Genomic DNA, 22,010 nt, shown 5'->3' with positions numbered 1-22,010 from the left:
TCACTTTGCTTTCCAGATCACACTACAGCCTACAAATGTGGCTACCGTAGACTACAATACCCAACAGCTCCTATATATATCTATTCTACATCTCACTTTGCTTCCTGGTTTTTGTATTTTGGATTTTGCCCTCGAATTGTTTGCTGATTGCATGACTTCATGCCTGGTCCTGTTTGAGTTTGGATCTGTTTGCCAGTTTTAATAAAAATTCTAAACTGCAATTGCCATCACCATGGGTTCAGCAGGAGAATCAAACTGGCACAACGCCATGGCAGCCCAGGGAAAGGTGGTTGTAGAACACCAACAACACCTGGCCAAGCTGGAGCCAAACTCAACATGCTCACCGGCACCATCACTTCTGTTTTTGTCTCACACAGATCCCTGGCTGCAAACTCCAGCCCGATCATTGCTCATGCGAACAAATATGCAGTGCAATGGCTTCCTGACACAGTGCTCATTGTACTTCTCAGGTTAAGAGGGGGTCTCAGATCAACAGAAGATTGCCCAGGTCTTCAGTTTACTCACAGGTAAAGCTCTCAAGTGGGCTACTGTGCTCTGGAACCTAGTTAGGAAATTGCTATCTATATATGACCACATTCCAGAAATGTTTCAGGAAGTCTTCAATCACACCCATGAAAGCAAGGAAATCACTGAGCAGCTCCTGACAGTTACTCAAGGGAGCATGAATGCCACAAAATATGCATGGAATTCCATACTCTCGCTCTAGGAAGTGGATGGAATGAGTCGGCTGTCCAACAAGGTCTCAACCAGGAGGTGCTTACCGAACTGGCATGCCGGGATGACAATATCACTGGACTCCCTGATCAACCTCACCATTGGTTTGGACCATTGCATCTGTAATTGAACTGCTGCCAGATACAATGCCACCATGTAATCATATTCATCCCTTCTCTTTGATGGAATGGTTCCCTCAGCACTGGAACCAGTCAGCCAAGATATTCACTAAACCTGACCTATGCAGTGCGTATAACCTTGTTTGGATCACACAGGGAGATGAATGGAAAACAGCATTTAGCACCACCTCTAGCCACTTTGAGTATTGCATCATGCTGTATGCCTCATGCTCTCTTGCACCCCTCAGCCTTCCTGTGCCTTATCAATGACATGCTAGAGCAGTGGTTTTCAAAGTGGGGGCTGCCAGGGGGCACCCGGGGGGCCTCAACAATTTGGTGTGAAAATTAAATAAATACATGATTTTTTTCTTTCTCACTCTGATAACCACACACACACACACACACACACACACACACACACACACACACACACATACACACACAGAAACACAATCAATTCCAAATGTAATGTAAAGATGTAAGATGTAATTATTAATAAAAAAAAATATTCAGAAGTTTGCATTTTAATGTGTTTTAAAGACATCTTGCAAAAGGGGGGCCTCGATCAAATGTTAATGCCATCTGGGGGGCCTTGCCCTGGAAAAGTTTGGGAACCCCTGTGCTAGAAGACATGTTGGGTTAGTTCATCAAGCAAGTCCTGTCCTGTCTCATAGCCAACCAGCTCTATGTGAAAGCAGAAAAATTTCATGTGTCCATGATCTTGGTTACAGAGGTGGCTACCTCTGTTCCATGGGAACATGAATCCCACAGACTCACCAGTAGACAAGTGGTTTAGGCAGAGTGAACAAGTGTGGGAGAGGGCACATCTGTACCTAGAACAAGTGGCTTTATGTAACAAGGAATCTGCTGACCAACACTGTGGAGAAACCCCACAGTATCAGCCCAGCAACTGTGTATGGCTGTCCACCCAAGACCTGATAAATACTGTATGTAGGATTGTAGGATGGAATAAGGATGGAAGAAACCCAATGCATGATACATCGGCCCATACAAGACCCTCAGCTGCATCAACAATGTCACGTGTAAGCTAGACCTGCCACGCCACAGTTAATTGTCACCTTCATTCTATCTTTCATCTTTCATGCCTCAAGCCTGTCACCCCTGGACCACTATGGGCGGCTATGGCTGAGGTGGTAGAACAGGTTGTCCACTAATTGTAGGGTTGGCGGTTTGATTCCTGGCTTACATGACTCCACATACCGAAGTGTCATTGGGCAAGACACTGAACCCCAAGTTTCTCCCGATGGCAAGTTAGCGCCTTGCATGGAGCTGTGCTACCATTGGTGTGTGAGTGTGTGTGTGAATGGGTGAAAGAAACACAGTGTAAAGCGCTTTGGATAAAAGTGCTACATAAATGCAGACCATTTACCATTATCATCAGCGGTTCCACCCACCACACGCACCTTTTGACATTGAAGGACAACCCGGTTACTTGGTGAAAAGAATTCTGAACTCAAGCCACAAAAAATGGAAATACCAGGCACACCTGTTCTCAATCACACACTCAACCTATATGCAGTGGGGGAAATAAGTATTGAACGTGTCAACATTTGTTTCAGTAAACGTATTTCCGGTAAGGCTATTCATATGAAATTTTCATCAGACATCAGTATTAACTCAAGAAATCCCGAAATATATAAAAAAAATTCACAACATTAAAGTCCATAAATAAAGTTATGTGTAATAAAATGAATGACACAGGAAAAAAGTACTGAACAAGTTAAGAAAAAGCAGTTCTCCAAGGCAAGGTAAGGCAAGGAACCTCTCCTCGGAGGCAAACACATTCACTTCTGCTTGGCCGTACCTCCACCATATGGACTCCACCACTTGTGGATGGAGATTCCAATCCCCGGGCCTCAGCTCCTACCTCAACAGCATGTCTGCCCCCATATTCCGGTTACCCAGAATATACATTGCACTCAATGAAAAAAACTTTCCCTCTGCCCAAAGATGCATTCACCTGCACGCACCTTCCTGAATAGGGGGCATGAAAGTAACCCTCCCTTGTGGTTGATATATGAGACCACCGCTGTGTTGTCTGTCACAACTAACACATGGTAACCTCTCAATTGAGGAAGAAAGAATTTCAGTGCTAGGAATATAGCTCACATCTCTAGGCAATTTAAATGCCACTCCAGATGAGGGCCATTCGAGAGACCGTAAGCTGTACAGCCATTTAAGACCACGCACCAGCTTGTGAGGGAGGTGTCTGTCATTACCATCTTGTGATAAGGAGATGCCCCTAGAGTGTGACCCTAGTTTAGAAACCGGGGAAACATCCAAAATCTCAGAGCACGTAGGCATCGCCGCATGACACTGATTCCTCTGAGAGTTCTCATGTGCAATTGGTCCAGTGGTATGATTTTGGATGCTGCTGCCATAAGCCCCAACAGTCTCGTAGAGACTGGACATCAAATTCTGGAAAGTTTACTACCTGTGGAACAACAAGACTGGAAGAGACAGGCATGGGACCCACAGGTAATTGAGCGAATGAAGGAGACGCTGTGGAACTATCTGATAAGCCCTCAGTGAGGTGAGGCCGACAGCAAGCTTTTCGGAGCCGTTCCTTCTCCAATTCCAACTCCAATTCCCTTAACTGAAGTCTTTTTGTCTCACTCTCCTCCAGTTTAACCTCCACTTCCAACTCTTTCATTCTTAATTCCAATAGTGGGTCAGACAGTGGTTCCATCAACAAGCTACCGGGTGGTGCAAATAGAGGAAACCTAGGAATTCCAGGTGACATTTGAGGAGGGGGGAGGCGCAACTGCTCCCTCTACAATATTAATCACGACAGACTGCTCAGGCAAAATCTGTTGTCGAATCAGTTCCTGCTATAGCAGATTTTTAACCTCTTTCTTACATTACGCAGAACCTTAATTTTTTAAAAATCTGCAATTTTAAATAAGACATTTTTACGACAATGGTCAAACTGTTCCATGCTTCAAGATAGTGTGAAGGAGAGTAAATCAAACTCCATACTAATCCTCTATTCACTACTCTTTTCCCCTCACACCACAAAGAAAACATCCAAGCAAAGAGTATAGTGAAATGACTTATCCTACCTATAGCCACAAGAAGGGTTTCACAGATGATTTTTACAGGGTCGATGAGCCCCCAATTTATGTTATGACCACGGTATAGGATTGAGGAGTAACATAAAAAGTATTAACATAACTCAATCATAATAATGATGTCGACAGAGGTTTCATTCAACTCTTTGATTACCTTGCCAATTTAATGATTGCTGATGATTATTTAGGAAATAACCCCCAAAACAAATAGAAAAATCAGAAAGCAAATCTCTTCAGGGCTGGGCAAGGCCAAAATAATAAACAAAATAGGCACTGTCTTGCCCCATTTCAATTTGAATAACCTAACAACAGAAAAGGTACTTCAAAAATAAAATACAGAGTCTAACATAACTCCCTTGCTGATACAAAACAGAGAACAAAAGACCAACTCAAAATAAATGGCACCCAACCCCTACAGCTTTTGTGAAACCAAGAAAAGAAATATTTACCATGGGTTGCAATATATACAAATAAGGCATACACTCAGCCACAACATTTAAGGCAAGATACGGGAATGGGACAAGACGATAGCCTACCTAACACAATGATAGGAACACTTCAATCACTCACTCCTTTCACTCGTAGACAGTATAAACAATAAGCGAGTTCACTCAAGCACCAAGAAAACATTCGCTACTCAATCGTCCCCACACGATCACAGACACAACACACATCCACATAGCTCTCCCGACATAATGTCCTTATTTCTTTTAAAAAATGCACAATCTTCTCCTCTCCCATACCCGTGCACAATGTCAGCACGTGCAATTAAGGTGGAGCGAGCTATGAGAGCGAAACAATACTAGAGAGAGAGCACACTAGCACAGTACCTCTCCTGACATAACATTTATGATATGGTTATGATATGATATGGGTATGATATTTAGCATGTCAGCTAAAGGACCAGGGGAGACCTCAACAATGCACAGGTATCCACTGAAATTTTGGACACTTTTCTCATTCCATTGATAGAAAATAGGTTTGGTGATGATGGTCATTTTTCAGGATGATAATGTTACAATCTTGCCACAGAGCAAAGAGTGTTCATGCTTTTCTTAAGGAAAGGTGTATCAACTCATGACCAGAAAACAGTCCAGATCTCAATCTGTTTGAAAATTTATGGTGGAAATGTAAAAAGAAAAATTTAAAATTGGTCTATGACAATGCTCCAGCTGATCTGTCAACCACTATTCGAGAAAGTTGGACCCAGCTTAATAGAGAATGTTGTTTTTCATTAGTGTAGTCCACGCCTCAAAGAAACAAAAATGCAGAGGAGGAGAAACAAAGCACTAATTGTGATTTTTTTGTTGTTGTTGATGATTCCATAATTTTTTCCTCTACTTGATCTAGAAAAAAATATGCCATTAATTAAAATAATTAAATTTAACTTGCTTGAGGTGTGTTTCACAAAGTTTCACAGAATGTTCAGCTGTTAAACAAAAATGATTTTGTGTCATAGCTGTGATTTGATTGCTACAAAGTAAAAAAAATGGGTGAGCATCCTTTAAGTGTGGTGATTCCATAATTTTTGGCAGGGGTAGTACAAATACCAAAAGTATAGGGTTCTTGGAGACTCCTTTTTGCATCAGATGGTCTGCTCTTGGGCTGAATTAGCTGGGACAGCGAATCCTGAACAAATGAATGAATGAATGAATGCCTTTTATTGTCACTATACACATGTACAATGAAATTAAGAGCCACTCCTTTTTGTTCCGTGCAAACATATACATTCAATACACAAGAAGAATAAACAGATAATACACAGATAAATAAATAAGATAAATAAACAAAATAAATAAACAAGATATACAATATATGCAAGATATATGCACGATAGATAGATATTAGGGTGGATGGCGGAGGTACTATGAAATGCACAGTTTGAGACAATATATACATATGCTGTGGACTCAGTACATGTGTTTGTTTATCATGGTAATAGCTTTTGGGAAGAAACTATTCTTAAATCTGCTAGTCCTTGTTTTGATGCACCTGTAACGTCTCCCTGAGGGCAACAGATTGAACAGATCAAAGCCAGGGTGAGAACTGTCCTTAATGATAGTTTTTCCTCTGCTGAGGCAATGGGAAGTATAAAAATTGCCAGTTGTTTGAAATCTGCACCGTTTCTAGATTATTTTCCTAACAGTGGAATGAGGGATTTCAAATAATTTAGAGGTCTTTTTAAATTGCTTGCCAGACTCAAAGCAGGTTCTAATCACTGGCACTCATTCTTGAACATCTGATTCTAAATGTATGGTTTTGAAGGTGTGATAAATGTAGGGGTACACTTACTTTTACCATGTGACTGATATGTTTTTTTTGTTTTTTTTGGTAAATTATATTGTGGAAAACTACTATAAAATGATAATTTTATGTCTCATTTGATAGTGTATCAACTTTATTAATAGGTACTGTTTCAAGGATCAGATGTATGCTTGTCCAAATATGACAAAAAACAGCCAACAATTTCCATGGGGTGTATTTATTTTTTTCACATTACTGCACACACACACTGTGTGTCGTTTGGGCAGAAAAGAAAGTTACAGATGACAGAGACAGTGAGTGAAAGTACAAAACACAAGGGGATATCCACATACTGTTAAACTGTTTTGTTTTGACTTGCAATGAAAATTGTTTTAAATGAAAGAAAGGGAAAATTGGGAAAAACAGTGACAAATATCACCAAACAATAAAAAAAAAAAAATATATAGAAATCTGAAATGAAGGCAACCACAAATAATTTCCCTTAAATTTCATTCAGGTTTCATTCACTTTATGAAGGTCAGATGAAAGGGAGGAATTTGCTTCTTTACCCCTCAAACTGACTTTAATTTGACATTTTCTACCTCATTGGCATGGGCAGGAGGGAGTTACACAGTGGTCATGTGTAATAGATCAGGGCTGGCATGGGACATGTGCTTTCACCTTGTGCATGGTACAGTCAGTCAAGCTAGAGGCAGCTCCCCTATCTCTGCTCCTGTAATGTGACATCTGGTCCAAGTAAGCCATCCCCCAGGAGGACCAAACTTGAGTAGGCTTGAGCTGAGAAATGCATCTGCCGGCCCCAGCCCACAAAAATGCAACAACACAGCAAAGAGACAGAGCGCATAAGCCAAACCAAATAACATAGACAAACCACTTGGTGCTTACACAGGGAGTAAAAAAATATATAAGATTAAATAACAAGTCGGTTTAATCTTCTGAGTTCCTTTAAACAGTAACAAATTACAGTTGCTTGATAGCAACCACCAAATAAATTAATCACAGTGTCCCACCCATGGTCTGCCTACTCGTATAAATATAAGATAACTTTGTCACTCCTATCTGAAATGTATTGAATTTGCATTTTGCAAATTAAGAGTTTCAAATTATGAATATTTTAGCACATGTGCACTTTGTGGGACATTTCTCACCAGCATTATTATTATAAACAGAATAAACTAGCAGTCAGCAGTCAAACTGCCACACAGCCAGATGTTTCTGTGGGCTGATTAATGAGAGAGAGAGAGAGAGAGAGAGAGAGAGAGAGAGAGAGAGAGAGAGAGAGAGAGAGAGAGAGAGAGAGAGAGTGTGAGTAGTGGGTTGGGTGGAGGAAAAATCTCAGCTCCTTCAATCACACCTTTCCTCATATTAGCAGTCACTCTCCCAGTCAACACCAAAGCACCACTAAACCAGTGCTCAAACAAAAAGTCATCAGAATCCAAACAGCAAATTACTGGAAGCATCCAGGATGACTAAACCTAGCTTACTGAAGAAGTTCTATGTCCCATTTCCAGCCGAATCCCTCTGCATGTTTGACTGGCCACGCTGTTCAAAGGGCTACTCTTTTCACACATCAATGTTCATGTTTAACATAGAGCCAAGTGTCTCCATTACAGCAATAATTTGCTGTTTTCAAACACACTACAGAATGCTCTGATGTTTGGAAGATTCATTTGGATATTCTTGATGGCCCTGTAGGACCATACATCATGACTTGCATGCCACAGCTTAACAATATGTCTACACCCAGAGTGTTCATTCAGAATTGCATGCCTTGTTTCTAATACCTCCATCCAGAAATAACTCAGATCATTTGGTTATGGCCTGGCATAAGATTCACATCTTGGCTGCTTTTATGGAATTTGGTAAACATGTGTAAGATGCCAATACGTATGAAAGGTCTCTTGAACCCATACCCTAAACTCAACAGGAAGTCAGCCATTTTGATTTTTCTCTTAAATTTTTGCTCCTTTTTTGCCATTTCCATGCCTCATACTTTAACGTACTCCTCCTAGAGCTTTCATCAGATCGGCATAATATTTGGTCAGTCTCATCTAAAGGCATTCACGATGCTAAATTGTGAAGCTTTTGAGGATTCACTGCACGGCGTGGGCGTGGTGCACTCACAAATTTCGATGTTTCGCCACAAAAAAGGAAGTTGTTACAACTCAAACACAGAATGTCCAATCTGCTCCAAACTTCACGGGTTTGATAAAGGTCCCGGCCTGAAGACATCTAAATGCCAATATTCAGTTATAGTCATAGCACCACCTGCTGGCAACAGGAAATTACATGTTTTACATCATAATACACTCCTAACAATATATAAATGCAAAAAAGTTCTAAAAAAAAAAAAATGTAACGGAGTGCCCCTGGCAGAGCAGACGCATCCGGTGCAAGGGTCCTTTCATTGCTGCTTGCACCTTTAATTAGGGCCCGAGCACCGAAGGTGGCACACCTCCGGTGTCCACTGGAGGGCGCATGCACCTCATGTTTAAAAGTATTGGCACCCGACAGGCCAGTATAGTGCTAACACATGCTAGCAACATGCTAGCATGATGCTAAAACGTGCTAGCATGAAGCCAAAACATGCTAACATGATGCTAAAACGTTAGCATGATGCTAAAACGTTAGCATCATGCTAAAACATGCTAAAACATGCTAGCATGATGCTAACAAGTGCTAAAACATGCTAGCATCATGCTAAAACATGCAAGCATCATGCTGAAACCCTCTAGCAACCGGTTACTCTGGCTCTCGAAAGTACTGGCGCCCTACCCTGTTGGCTCTCAATAGTATTGGCGCCCGATCCGAATTTTGCCACACAAGCACCACTCACATTTTCTTCAGGAAATGTACCGTTCTAGTTATTAGTGGTGCTTGAAAAGCACTATTATTGTTCTCTTGCATACTTATTATTATTATTATTATTATTATTATTATTATTATAATTCTTCTTCTTCTTCCACTTTTTTTCCGGCACGTGAGGTGTCAAATCGATCGGTTTATCGAGGAGAGGTGTGCTATGACTTTTATAAGCGATCGGAATGGCCGGCCGGCTCTAACAATGCTGGCGCCCTATCTGTCAGCTCTCGAAAGTATTGGCACCCATCCCTGTTTCGCCACCGCAAGCACCACTCACATTTTCTTCAGGAAATGTACCGGTCTAGTTATTATTATGATTATTATTATTATTATGATTATTATTATTATTATTATTATTATTATTGTTATTCCACTTTTTTTCCGGCGCGTAACTAGTCCGGCACCGTTTGTCGCAGATCGACGGGTGAGGTGTCAAATCAATCGGCTTATTGAGGAGAGTTGTGCTATGACTTTTATAAGCAATCGGAATGCCAGAATTCCCACTACGGAAGCTCAAAGTCGGAAAATTTCCCATAGACTTGCATTGGGTTGCGAAAGAATTGGCCCCCTACACTGCCAGTTGTAAATGAATTGCCTCCGTACAAGTCCGACTCTAAAAAGTATTGGTGCCCGATCTGTCCGGCTCTCAAAAGTATTGGTGCCCTATCTGGTCGGTCTTGAAAGTATTGGCACCCTGCATGGTTGGCTGTCCAAAGTATTTTCACCCTACACAGGCGGCTCTAAAAAGTATAGCTGCACTACATGGCTGGCTCTCAAAAGCATTGACGCCCTCCGCGTCCGGCTCTCGAAAGTATTGGTGCCCTACACTGTCAGCTCTCAAAAGTATTGGCGCCCTACGCGTCCGGCTCTCAAGAGTATTGGCGTCCTATTTGTCCAGCTTTAAAAGTATTGGCACCCTACACGGCCAGTATAGTGCTAACACATGCTAGCATGATGCTAAAACAAGCTAGCATGATGCAAAAACATGCTAGCATGATGTTAAAACATGTTAACATGAAGATGCTAGCATAATGCTAAAACATGCTAGCATGATGCTAAAACATGCTAGCCTGATGCTAAAACATGCTAGCATCAGGCTAAAACATGCTTAAACATGCTAGCATCATGCTAAAACGTGTTAGCATGATGGTAAAACATGCTAAAACATGTTAGTATGATGCTAAAACAAGCTAGCATGATGGTAAGACATGCTAGCATCATGCTAAGACATGGTAGCATGATGCTAACACATGTTAAAACATGCTAGCATGATGCTAAAAGATGTTAGCATTATGCTAAAACATGCTAGCATGATGCTAACACGTACTAAAACATGCTAGCATGATGCTAAAACATGCTAGCATGATGCTAAGACACGCTAAAACATGCTAGCATGATGCTAAAACATGCTAGTATGATGTTAAAACATGCTAGCGTGATGCTAACATGTGCTATCATGATGCTAACAAATGCTAAAAGTAATGTGAAAGTATTGGCGCCCTATGCAGGCTGCTCTTGAAAGTATTGGCACCCCGTTCCGGTTTCACCACGTCAAGCACCACGCACATTTTCTTCAGGAAATGTACCGGTCTAGTTATTATTATTATTGTTGTTGTTGTTGTTGTTGTTTATTATTATTATTATTATTATTATTATTATTATTATCAGAAATTTAAACAATATCTTCTCCTAGGGCTTTGAAGCTACAACCACCAAACTCAGCTCACACCTTCAGCCTGTTCTGACTTGAATTGCTATATCTTTTCGAAGTGATCAGAATTTCAGGTACGGAAGCTAGAAATGGTGAAAATTCCTATTGACTTGCATTAAAAATGTCTGACTGTTATAACTTCTTCAGCTTTCAAGCTACTTCCAAGAAACTCAGCACAGTCGTTCAGGTCGATCAGACTGGTCAGGCTCTATTTTTCCAAACTGATCAGACCCACGATATTCCTGTTGCAGATGATGAAATTTCCCCAAAATTCCCATTCACTTACATTGAGGGAACGTTCAGAGCCTGGCTCCAACTGTCAAAACTCACACACACCTGAGTGCACACGGCCCTGAAGCCTATAAGTATTGGAATGCAATCTAGCACCACCCAGAATACCCTAGCAACCACATAGCAACAACCTAGCAGGCTTGGTTTCTCAAGTCAACATCAAAGTTTATCTTGATGAAATTGACCTATCTAGTTATATATTCTCAAAAATAAAATATTCATACAAGAACATAAGGAATATCAACTTTGCAAAATGAAAAAAATATATAATAATGAATACTTTTAATTTATTCCTTCTTGTTTTATTAATCTTGCAATATTAATTTATAGCTTCTTGTGTTATCTGAAAAAACATTTGTAAGTTTGGTAAGAGAAACAACACTTAATATCTCACATCTCAGTGGGTGTTTTTAAACCACAGTAAGGATGTGAGCACATGTATACCAACAACGATTTTGGTATGGGAAACAATCAGACTTAAGGGAAAACATATCTTAAAAAAGATTTAAATTACAAATATCAGCCAATTTGTTGGTCGACCACTACATACATCCCATTTTCATTAAGATGTGTGTTTTTGTGATTAGCAAAGTACAGTTGTAAACAGGATCCAAAACTTTTGGGAGCGGATCACTGAAACCACATACAGAGGTAGTCAAAAACTCATGTGACACATCACATTTTTTGTGGAAGTGATATCTGTCCTGAATGCCTCCTTAATGGTATGGAAGGCTGCCCATTCACCTTTCAATCATCCACTGCATTGAAGATACATCCAATTGTATGTCTGAATTTGTTGGCATTTGTTGGGGTAGTATGAACCAGCCCAAAAGCTTAGTCATTCACAGGGCAACACGTTTACCCCTTGCTGTAGCCCTTCAAATGTTGTTTTTCCATTGTCCATGTTATATTCTCCTAAAATTACCCTTATTATATCTTCTAGCACTAAGCCGTGAGATGCTAACAAAGCAGGAAATGATTCTTGACCAGCAACAGTCCATTCTGTGCATCCTGAAGCAACTCCAGGACACCAATTCTGAAGTTGAAGATGGACATTTGCCACTGAAAGACCCACAGGGCTTCCAGAGACTGGAGCAGAAATTCCAAGAAATCCCTGACTACACAGCCAAGACAGCCCGGGCCCGAGCTGCATTTAACGAGGTTCAGTGTCAACTTTGTGGTATTGAGGGCGCTCGCTATGGAATACTTCACCCAGCTCGGCTTCGCATTACATATAATGGTGTTCAGAAGGACTTTATTTCAGCTGAGGAAGCAGAAGACTATGATAAACTCTTGATATCGGGGTGAACTGCATCACGTACACAGCGGAGACTTTTTCGCTCTTCTTTTATTTTTATTTTTTGGACTTGGCCTTCCAGCGCTACAGAATTCGGATTCTTATTGAAGATATCGTCGTTGCATTACTCCACCTAGATTTTGTGGACTTTACTCCTCTTAAAATCTACTTCTGTATTAAGGTGCTTCTCTGTTTTGATGCTCTGACCGGGTTAGAGTTTCTGTTTATTTAATTTTATTAGTGTTATCTCCTCGGCTTTACATGCTACACTGTTACATTATTTGTTACAAGTCTTTAAAAGGTAAGGACATTATATTTATTATTGTGTGCGGATTGTTTATCAGTCTTATCGGTCTGGTTAGTCCAGCTTACTCTCCGAGTTGTTTTCACATTGTGAACAACGTTCGGTTTTTGTAGGATACACTGCTGTCTCATTTGTTTATGGAGACTTTGGGTGTGGGAGTTTGGAGGATTGTGAGAGTAAGCAGAACATGCCAATGCTTTGAAGGATGTAATGTTAATTAATTATGAATCTGTTTTTAGAGAATTTAAACCTAACATGGTGAACAAATTATATAGAATTCAGGCAATTTTACTGAGGTTATCTCATACAGTGTAGCAAGTAATAATCTGGAAAGACCTTTGTAATATCACAGTCTAAAACTGGATTTAAAGAGAAGCAAATTAGTAAATGAATCACATGTAAATGAATCATACGTAAATGAGTCACATGAAAATGTATCACTTGAATATGAATCACATGAAAATGAATCTCATGAAAATGAATCACATGTAAATGAATCATACATAAATGAATCACATGAAAATGTATTACTTGAATATGAATCTCATGAAAAATTAATCACATGTAAATGTATCACATGTAAATGAATCATACGTAAATGAATCACATGTAAATGAATCACATGTAAATGAATCACATGTAACTGAATCACATGTAAATGAACCATATGAAAATGAATAAATAAATTATTCATTCCAAGAAAGTGGTTTCAAGGAAAAATTGGTGAGTTTGCTGGGATTATGACTATTAAAACTAATGAGAGAAAAAGTTTACCAAAAAAAAAAATTATCTTGTGAAAAATGCAAAATCAGACTGTTGTATTGTGTATGTAGTTTCTACTGTATATTTGCCACAATGAGAACACATCACTTGATCACTTGAAGAGCCACCCAAAATGTAAATTTTGTCATTGCTCACCCTCAGTTCGTTCACAACTGGTATGACTTTTGTTCATCTTCAGAACACAAATGAAGATACGGTGCTATGAAAAAGTACACAAGGGTGGGTAAATGATGAGAGAATTTTAATTTTGGGGTGGACTATGACTTTAATGTGTGTTGATGTGTTATTAACATGTTGCATGAAGATAACTGATAAAAAGCATGTGTTTCCCTTAGATTAATCACCAAGCCTCGTTGGAGGGTGTGACCTTAAGGACACTGTATGGAGAACAATGAGGCGAACACATTCAAATGAACTTGCAAGAAGCATAAATTGGAAAGGAATAAATGGGAAAATATCCTTGGCATCCCTGCATGTCAAGGATGCTGTAATTGGTAAGGTGTGATGTCAAAAGTATCGGTACCAAGTTGATACTAAAATTTTAAAAATGTTACGATACCAGTTTTTTTTCAGTACCGGTAATACTATTTGGTACCTGTGCACATTTTGATCGATAGGCACAGCATTCAAATGCTGCATATGTGTGTACACTCTCTGTGAACAGTGCTCTGTGTGTGAAGATCATTGTGTGTGAGCGGTTAAATGCGGTTAAAAAGTATGTGAAACTTTTGGAATTTCATGGTTTTCTGAATAAATTTGTCATAAAATGTGATCTGAGCTTCATCTAAGTCAAGGGTATTGACAAATATAATGTGTCTAAAATAATAACACAAAAAAAATTCTGATCCCTCATGTCTTTATTGAGAACAACCAAAAAAAAACCCTCATAGTGCTTGGGGAAAAAGTATGGGAACCCTTGAGTTAATCACTTCAAAAAAGCTAATTGGAGTCTCATTAAGAAAATGAGTTGTGGACTACAGCTACTTTGACTGATAAAAACCCCTCAATCTTTTGGAGTTTGCTCTGCACAAGAAGCACATGCTTATGTTAGCCATGCCTCGCCAAAAAGAGCTTTCAGAGGATCTACGATCAATAACAGCCAAAGATTTCAAGACATCATTGGAACTGGCTAACATCTCTGTTCATGAGTCTACAATACGTAAACCATTGAACAAGCAGGGTATCTACAGCAGGACACCATGAAGGAAGCCACTGCTTACTAAAAAGAATATTGCTGCACACCTGAAGTTTGCAAAAGAGCACATTGACACTCCACAGTGGTATTGGCAAAATGTTTTATGGACTGATGAAACTAAGATTGAACTATTTGGAAAAACCACACAGTACTACATCTGGCGTTGAAAGGGCATGGCATATCATCATGAAAACATCATCCCAACCATAAAGTATGCCGGAGGAAACATCATGATTTGGGCCTGCTTTGCTGCATCAGGGCCTGCCCAGCTTGCAATCATCGAGGGGAAGATGAATTCCCAAGTATATCATGCAGTTCTTCAGGATAATATGAGAATGTCTGTTCGTCAGCTGAAACCGTGTAGAAGTTGAGTGATGCGACAGGACAAGACCCAAAACACCAGAGCAAGTCCACAACAAAATGGCTTCAGAAAAACAAAATCCACCTTTTGGAGTGGCCAAGTCAGAGCCCAGACCTCATCCAAATAGACATGCTATGGAATGACTTGAAGAGAGCCATACACATGATACGTCCAAAGAATATGACAGAGCTAAAGCAGTTCTGCCAGGAAGAATGGTCTAAAATTCCTCCTGAATGATGTACAGGTCTGATCCACAGCTACAGGAAGCACCTGGTTGAGACTATTGCTGCCAAGGGGGGTCAACCAGTTATTAATTGTAAGGGTTCACTTACTTTTTCCACTGCCATTTTGAATGTTTAATGAGTGTGTTCAATAAAGACATGAGGGATTAGAATTTATTTTGTGTTATTATTTTAGGCACATTATATTTGTTAATACCCTTGACTTAGATGATCAGATCACATTTTATGACAAATTTATTCAGAAAACCATGAAATTCCAAAAGGTTCACATACTTTTTCTTGCCACTGTATGTTATCCCACTTACAACATGGTTAGTTAAAACATAAATAAGAAGATTATTTTTTTAGAGTAACTTACCCACCCTGGCAGTAATATGGAACTCTCTAATTCAGTTCAATTCAATTAAATTTTATTTGTATAGCGCTTTTTACAATAGACATTGTCTCAAAGCAGCTTTACAGAAATATTAACACGGTATACAGATATTAAAGGTGCAAATTTATCCCAACTGAGCAAACCACTGAGTGGCAACAGTGGCAAGGAAAAACTCCCTAAGATGTTAAGAGGAAGAAACCTTGAGAGGAACCAGACTCAGAAGGGAACCCATCCTCATCTGGGTAACAACAGATAGTGTGGAAAAGTTCATTATTGATTTATATGAAGTCTGGTTGGCCTTAGAAGCAGCCGTAGTCCCAGTAATCTGGAATTGGAGTAGATGAGAGCTCCACCCAGAGGTAGTACACCCGAAACAGATGAGGCAGGTCCGGAGAGCAGAAAGTATCAGGATCTCTAGTATCTCCACACAATTGTGTGTGGCTCAGCAGAAGGAGAGGGAGATTATTAGGACTGTGCTTAGCATAATAGAAAGTTTGTCAGGGTTAGGCTTGAGTAAACAAATACGTTTTAAGCCTAGACTTAAACATTGAGACTGTGTCTGAGTCCCGAACACTAATTGGAAGACTGTTCCATAACTGTGGGGCTCTCTAAGTGAAAGCTCTTCCCCCTGCTATATTACTATCCTAGTAATATAATCTACATGAGCATCAAATGATAGGCTAGAGTCAATAATCACTCCAAGGTCTTTTACTGCTGCACATGATGAAACAGAAAGGCCATCCAGAGTAACTATGTGATTGTCACGTACTGTAGGGAGCACAGAAGCAGAAGCGGGCGGCAGGATCAATGCGTAAGCAAAGGGGTGATCAATATTCGTGGTCATGAGGCAGGCAGAGGTCAGGTGATCGATGAACAAAATTAGCTTGTGGATGATAAACTGAGGTGAGATTTACGGTGATTCCCATCTTTTCCATGAAGCTGGAGGTGAACTGAGGGCCCCTGTCACAGACTACCTCCTCCAGAATGCCGAAATACCTGAAAACATATTGAAATAGTAGCTCGGCTGTCATAAAGGCGGTGGGCACAGTGTGTAGTGGAATGAAGCATACTGACTTTGAGAATCGGTCCACCGTGACAAGAATGGTTGTGTTTCCCTGGGACTTGGGTAGATCGGTTACAAAATCCACAGATATATGTGATCATGGGCGTTCTGGTAAGGGTACGGGCTTGAGTTTGCCAGCAGGAAGTGTCCGTGGTACCTTACTTTGTGCACACGAGGAACAGGATGCCACCACTCTGTGTACTTCCCTTTCCATATTAGGCCACCAGTACTTTCCCCGTAGCAGATGGTATGTGCGTTGTGCCCCTGGGTGACCTGTACCGACTACCGTGTGGGCCCAGATAACGAGTTCCTGTCGGTAATGTTAGGGCATGAATAGTCTTCCTGATGGACATGTTTCAGGAACTTGTGACTGGGGAATGTTCTCTAATTCTTGATCAAGTTCCCACTCTAGGGCACTGATGATACATGAGGGGGGAATGATGTACTCTTCATGGTTGTTCACAACCTCCGTGTGGTCCAGACGTGACAGGGCGTCGGCTTTTGTGTTCTTGGATCCTGGTTGGTATGACAGGGTGAATTGGAACCTGGTAAAAAACAGTGACCATCAGGCTTGACGAGGTAACAGCCTCTTTGCAGTGCGTAAATATTCCAAGTTCTTGTGATGTGTGAATATGACGAAGGGGTGTGTAACTCCTTCCAACCAGTGCCTGAAAGAGGCCATTCCTCCAGGGCTAACTTAATGGCCAAGAGTTCTCGATTGCCCACGTCATAGTTTCTTTCAGCGGGTGAGAGCTTACATGAAAAGAAAGCCACAGGGTGGAGTTTTGGGCTTTTTCCGAACCGTTGCGAGAGAACCGCTCCTACACTTGTCTCCAATGTGCCGACCTCCACTACGAATGGTCTAGACACGTCTGGGTGTTTGATAATGGGGGCAGTTGTAAAGGCCTTCTTGAGCTGATCAAGTGCGGCTTGGGCAGCTGGGTTCCATGGCAGGCATCTCGGTTTCCCTTTTAGCAAGGACATCAAAGCATTGGCTATGGCACTAAAATTCCAGATGAATCATCTGTAAAAATTTGCAAAACCCAGAAACCTCTGTAACTCCTTCACCGTTGTAGGTGTAGGCCAGTTCGCCACTGCTTTGACTTTTTCGTGATCTATGGTAACCCCTTCAGGGCTAATGATGTATCCTAGAAATGAAATAATGTTCTTATGAAATTCACACTTTTCAGCTTTGACATACAACTGGGGTTTGAGTAATCGTTGCAGAACCTGACGGACGTGGTGAATGTGTTCTTCCTTGGAATTGGAGTAGATCAAGATGTCATCAATGTACGTGATTACATGACATCCCAGCATGTTCCTTAAGACGTCGTTGATGAGACATTGGAAGACTGAGGGAGCGTTATAAAGCCCATATGGCATGACCAAATACTCGTAGTGCCCGGACGTGGTGCTAAACCCCGTTTTCCACTCGCCCCCTCTCTGATCCGGATTAAGTTGTAAGCGCTTCGTAGATCCAACTTGGTGAAAATGGTAGCAGTGCACAGCTGTTCTAGAGCGACGGGTACTAACGGTAGTGGAAAGCGATACTTGACGCAGCATTGGTTTAAGCCCCGATAGTCTATGCATGGTCGTAACCCTTCTCCTTTTTTCTCCACAAAGAAAAATCCGGCACATGCTGGGGATGTAGAGGGTCGTATGTAACCCTGGCGTAATGCTTCTTGAATGTATTCTTCCATAGCTTTCTGCTCAGTCTGCGTTAGTGGGTAAACTCTTCCTCAGGGTGGTGTCGTGCCTGGAAGCAGATCGATAGCGCAGTCGTAGGGCCGATGAGGTGGTAATCCACTATCCTTTCATTACTAAATGCTTCACTGAGGTCCTGGTATTCAATGGGAATATGGACGGTGGTCGTATTGTTAGGGCTCTCTATGGACGTGGTTGCTAACATGATCACAGGTGTCTGGAGGCAATGTTTGATGCAATGCGGGGACCAGTGTATTATCTCCTTTTGAGTCCAAGAAATTCTCGGGTTATGGTGTTCTAGCCAAGGAAGGCCTAGGACCACTGCATGTCGAGCAGACACAGTGACATGGAAAATCATACTCTCCTGATGGAGTCAACCGCACAACCGCACCAGTGCAGTGTGTAATGAACCCCCTCCCAATGGGGGCTCCATCGATAGCTTGAATCCGACGTGGTGTGATTAGTGGACGGACGGGGATGTTGTGCTGCTGGATGGTGGTTTGGTCAGTGAAATTCCCCGCCGCTCCTGAGTCAATCAGCGCTTCTAAAACACAAGACAACCCTGAGTACTCTAATATGACCGGCATAACAAATGCAGATTGAAAAGAGTTCTGGGCTGCTAAACCCAAACTCACCCCTGGCGGATGCTGCTTAGTGGTTGCACTCTCTCCTGGGACATGGCGTTGCTTAAGAGGGCATTGTTGAACGAAGTGCCTTTCTCCGCTGCAGTAGAAACAGTGATGTTCGTGGCGTCGCCATTCTCTCTCCACCACGCTAACCCGTGTCCGACCCAGCTGCATGGGTTCAACGGGAGGACCTTGCACGGCCACCTCCACCTCGCAGCGTACGGGGCGGCAGCTTTGTAGCAGACAGTCCAGGCGAATCGCCAGGCTAATTAGCAAGTCGAGTGTTAGTTGGTCATCTCGACACGCCAGTTCGGTCACGATGTCCGGATTTCATCCCTGGCAAAACATAGTTTTGAGGGCGGGTTGATTCCATCTGCTCCTTGCTGCTACAGTGCGAAACTCGAGAGCATAATCCGTCACGCAGCGTGATCCTTGTTTCAGGGTTAACAACTCCTCCCCAGTCTCCCTGTTGTCTGGAGAGTGATCAAAGACGGTCAGGAATCGCTCCGTCAGCTGATCATATGTGGTTATGGTGCTATCTCCCTGCTCCCACTCCGCTGTGGCCCAGAGCAGAGCTCTCCCGGTCAAAAGTCCCATAAAGTGGATGATCTTCCGACTCTCCGTCATGTCTGGGTAGGTAGAAAAGAACAAGGATCATTGTAGGAGGAAATCCCGGCAGCGTGCCGGATCCCCGTCGTATTTCTCCGGCACCGGGGTGGGGGGTAAACGTGTAGTCGCTGATGTGGTGAACGGCATGGCTTGATATAGCCTAGCTACCTGCTCGGTCAGGTTGGCTAGTCTTTGGTCATGGTCGCTGATAAGCCGGCCGTGGCCATCGATGGCTCGCTGCCAACGCCGGTCACCCGCTGCTTCCATAGGAAGGTGAAGTATTCTGTCACGTACCGTAGGGAGCACGGAAGCAGAAACGGGCGGCAGGATCAATGCGTAAGCAAAGGGGTGATCAATATTCCTGGTTGTAAGGCAGACAGAGGTCAGGCAATCGGCGAACAAAACAATAGAGGGCAAGGCAGAAGTTGTAGTTGGAAACGGAAGCTAAAGTCAATGAAACTAAGCGAACAGACACTAGAGAACAACGGCTTGGAAACGACAGAGAACAAATCTACTGAACGTATACTTCGCAAAGTCATTGTGGTGAAAGAGTCTCTATATGCTGTGGTGTGAGTGTGTGTGAGATTGGTGACAGGTGTGTGTGATTAGAACTCTGGGGAAGGTGAGCGCATGCGTGTGTGGGAGGTGTGTGTTGCTTCTTTGGAAACTGAGTCGTGGCTGGACTGGGATATGATAGTGATCAGAAAGCTTACTTCTAGCTACACGTGATCCTAATAAAAGTATTTCTGTCTTATCAGAATTAAGTAAAAGGAAGTTAGTTAACATCCAACGTCTAATGTCCTTTACATAATCCTCAACTTTATTAAGCTGCTGTCTGTCCTCTGGCTTCGCTGAAACATACAACTGTGTATCATCAGCATAACAGTGGAAGCTAATTCCATGTTTATGAATAATTTGACCTAGAGGTATCATATATAAAGTAAAAAGCAGTGGGCCTAAAACAGAACCTTGTGGTACTCCAAAGTTAACCTCAGTATGCGTGGAGAAGTCTCCATTTACATCTATGAACTGATAACGATCGGTCTGATAAGACCTGAGCCAGGAGAGGACTGTTCCCTTAATGTCAACAACATTTTTCTAATCTATCAAGGAGAATAGTATGATCTATAGTATCAAAAGCTGCACTAAGGTCGAGTAACACAAGCAGCGAGACACAACCCTGATCAGAGGCTAGTAGTAGGTCATTTACTACTTTAACCAGCGCTGTCTCTGTGCTATGATGAGGTCTAAATCCTTACTGATACATTTCATGAATGTTATTCCTATGTAAGTATGAGCATAACTGCTTTGCTACAACCTTTTCTAAGATCTTAGAGATGAAGGGGAGATTTGATATTGGTCTATAGCTGGACAGTTGAGAGGGGTCAAGGTCAGGTTTTTTAATCAAGGGTTTAATAACTGCTAATTTAAGTGATATAGGTACATAGCCAGTGCTAAGGGAAGAATTGATTATATTTAAAAGTGGTTCAATTACTCCAGGACAAATCTGTTTAAAGAAACATGTAGGTACAGGATCTAGTATGCAAGTTGATGAATTTGCTGAAGAGATTAATGAAGCTAGTTCAGTCTCTCTAAGGGGAGCAAAACACTTTAAACATTGATCTGATATTGCTACATTATCATCTAATGGGTTTGTTACAATACTGTCTGCTTTTAATTTAATAGCATGAATTTCACATCTAATATTTTCAATCTTACCAATGAAAAATGTCATGAAATCTTCACTGCTATGTAATGATTGAGTGTTTCTCTCTGTAGTGGTTTTATTCCTAGTTAATTTTGCTACTGTGTTTTATCGTTATACCAGGGTGCTAGTTTTTTCTCTCTATTTAATTTTCTTTTGAGTGGAGCTACTCTATCTAGCGTGTAGCGGAGCGTTGACTATAAGCTTTCAGTCACCTGATCGAGTTCTATCGGATCAGACAGTGATCCAAATCTAATTGATGTTTCTGCGAGGTTATTTATGAAGCTCGGTGCACTGGCTGATGTGAAAGTACGTTTTACGCAGTAGTGAGGTGAGGTGTAAATATTATGATCAATACGTATTATGAACTTGATAAGTGGGCTAAGAAACTGGGAACTACTTCAACCATGCAGTTATTGAAAAATAATCAACTCCTTAAAACAGTGTTACCCAATCCTGCTCCTTTAGCACCTGCAACATAATGGGTAATGTTGGGTGCACTCCAGGGACTGAATCAGGAAATATCATAATCAAGAATCAGAGTAAGACTAGTTAAGACTGCTTAAGGCTGATTTCTACTTCTGCATCGAACTACACCGTAGCCTATTCGGCTGTTTGCATTTTCAGTTCTGCGTTGGTGTCTGCATAGTTGGCGGTGTTGACTACATAG

This window comes from Ictalurus punctatus, chromosome 3, assembly GCF_001660625.3.
Source record: "Ictalurus punctatus breed USDA103 chromosome 3, Coco_2.0, whole genome shotgun sequence".
Classification (NCBI taxonomy): Eukaryota; Metazoa; Chordata; class Actinopteri; order Siluriformes; family Ictaluridae; genus Ictalurus; species Ictalurus punctatus.
The sequence above is the reverse complement of the archived record's forward strand: the minus strand, read 5'-3'. Positions refer to the sequence as shown.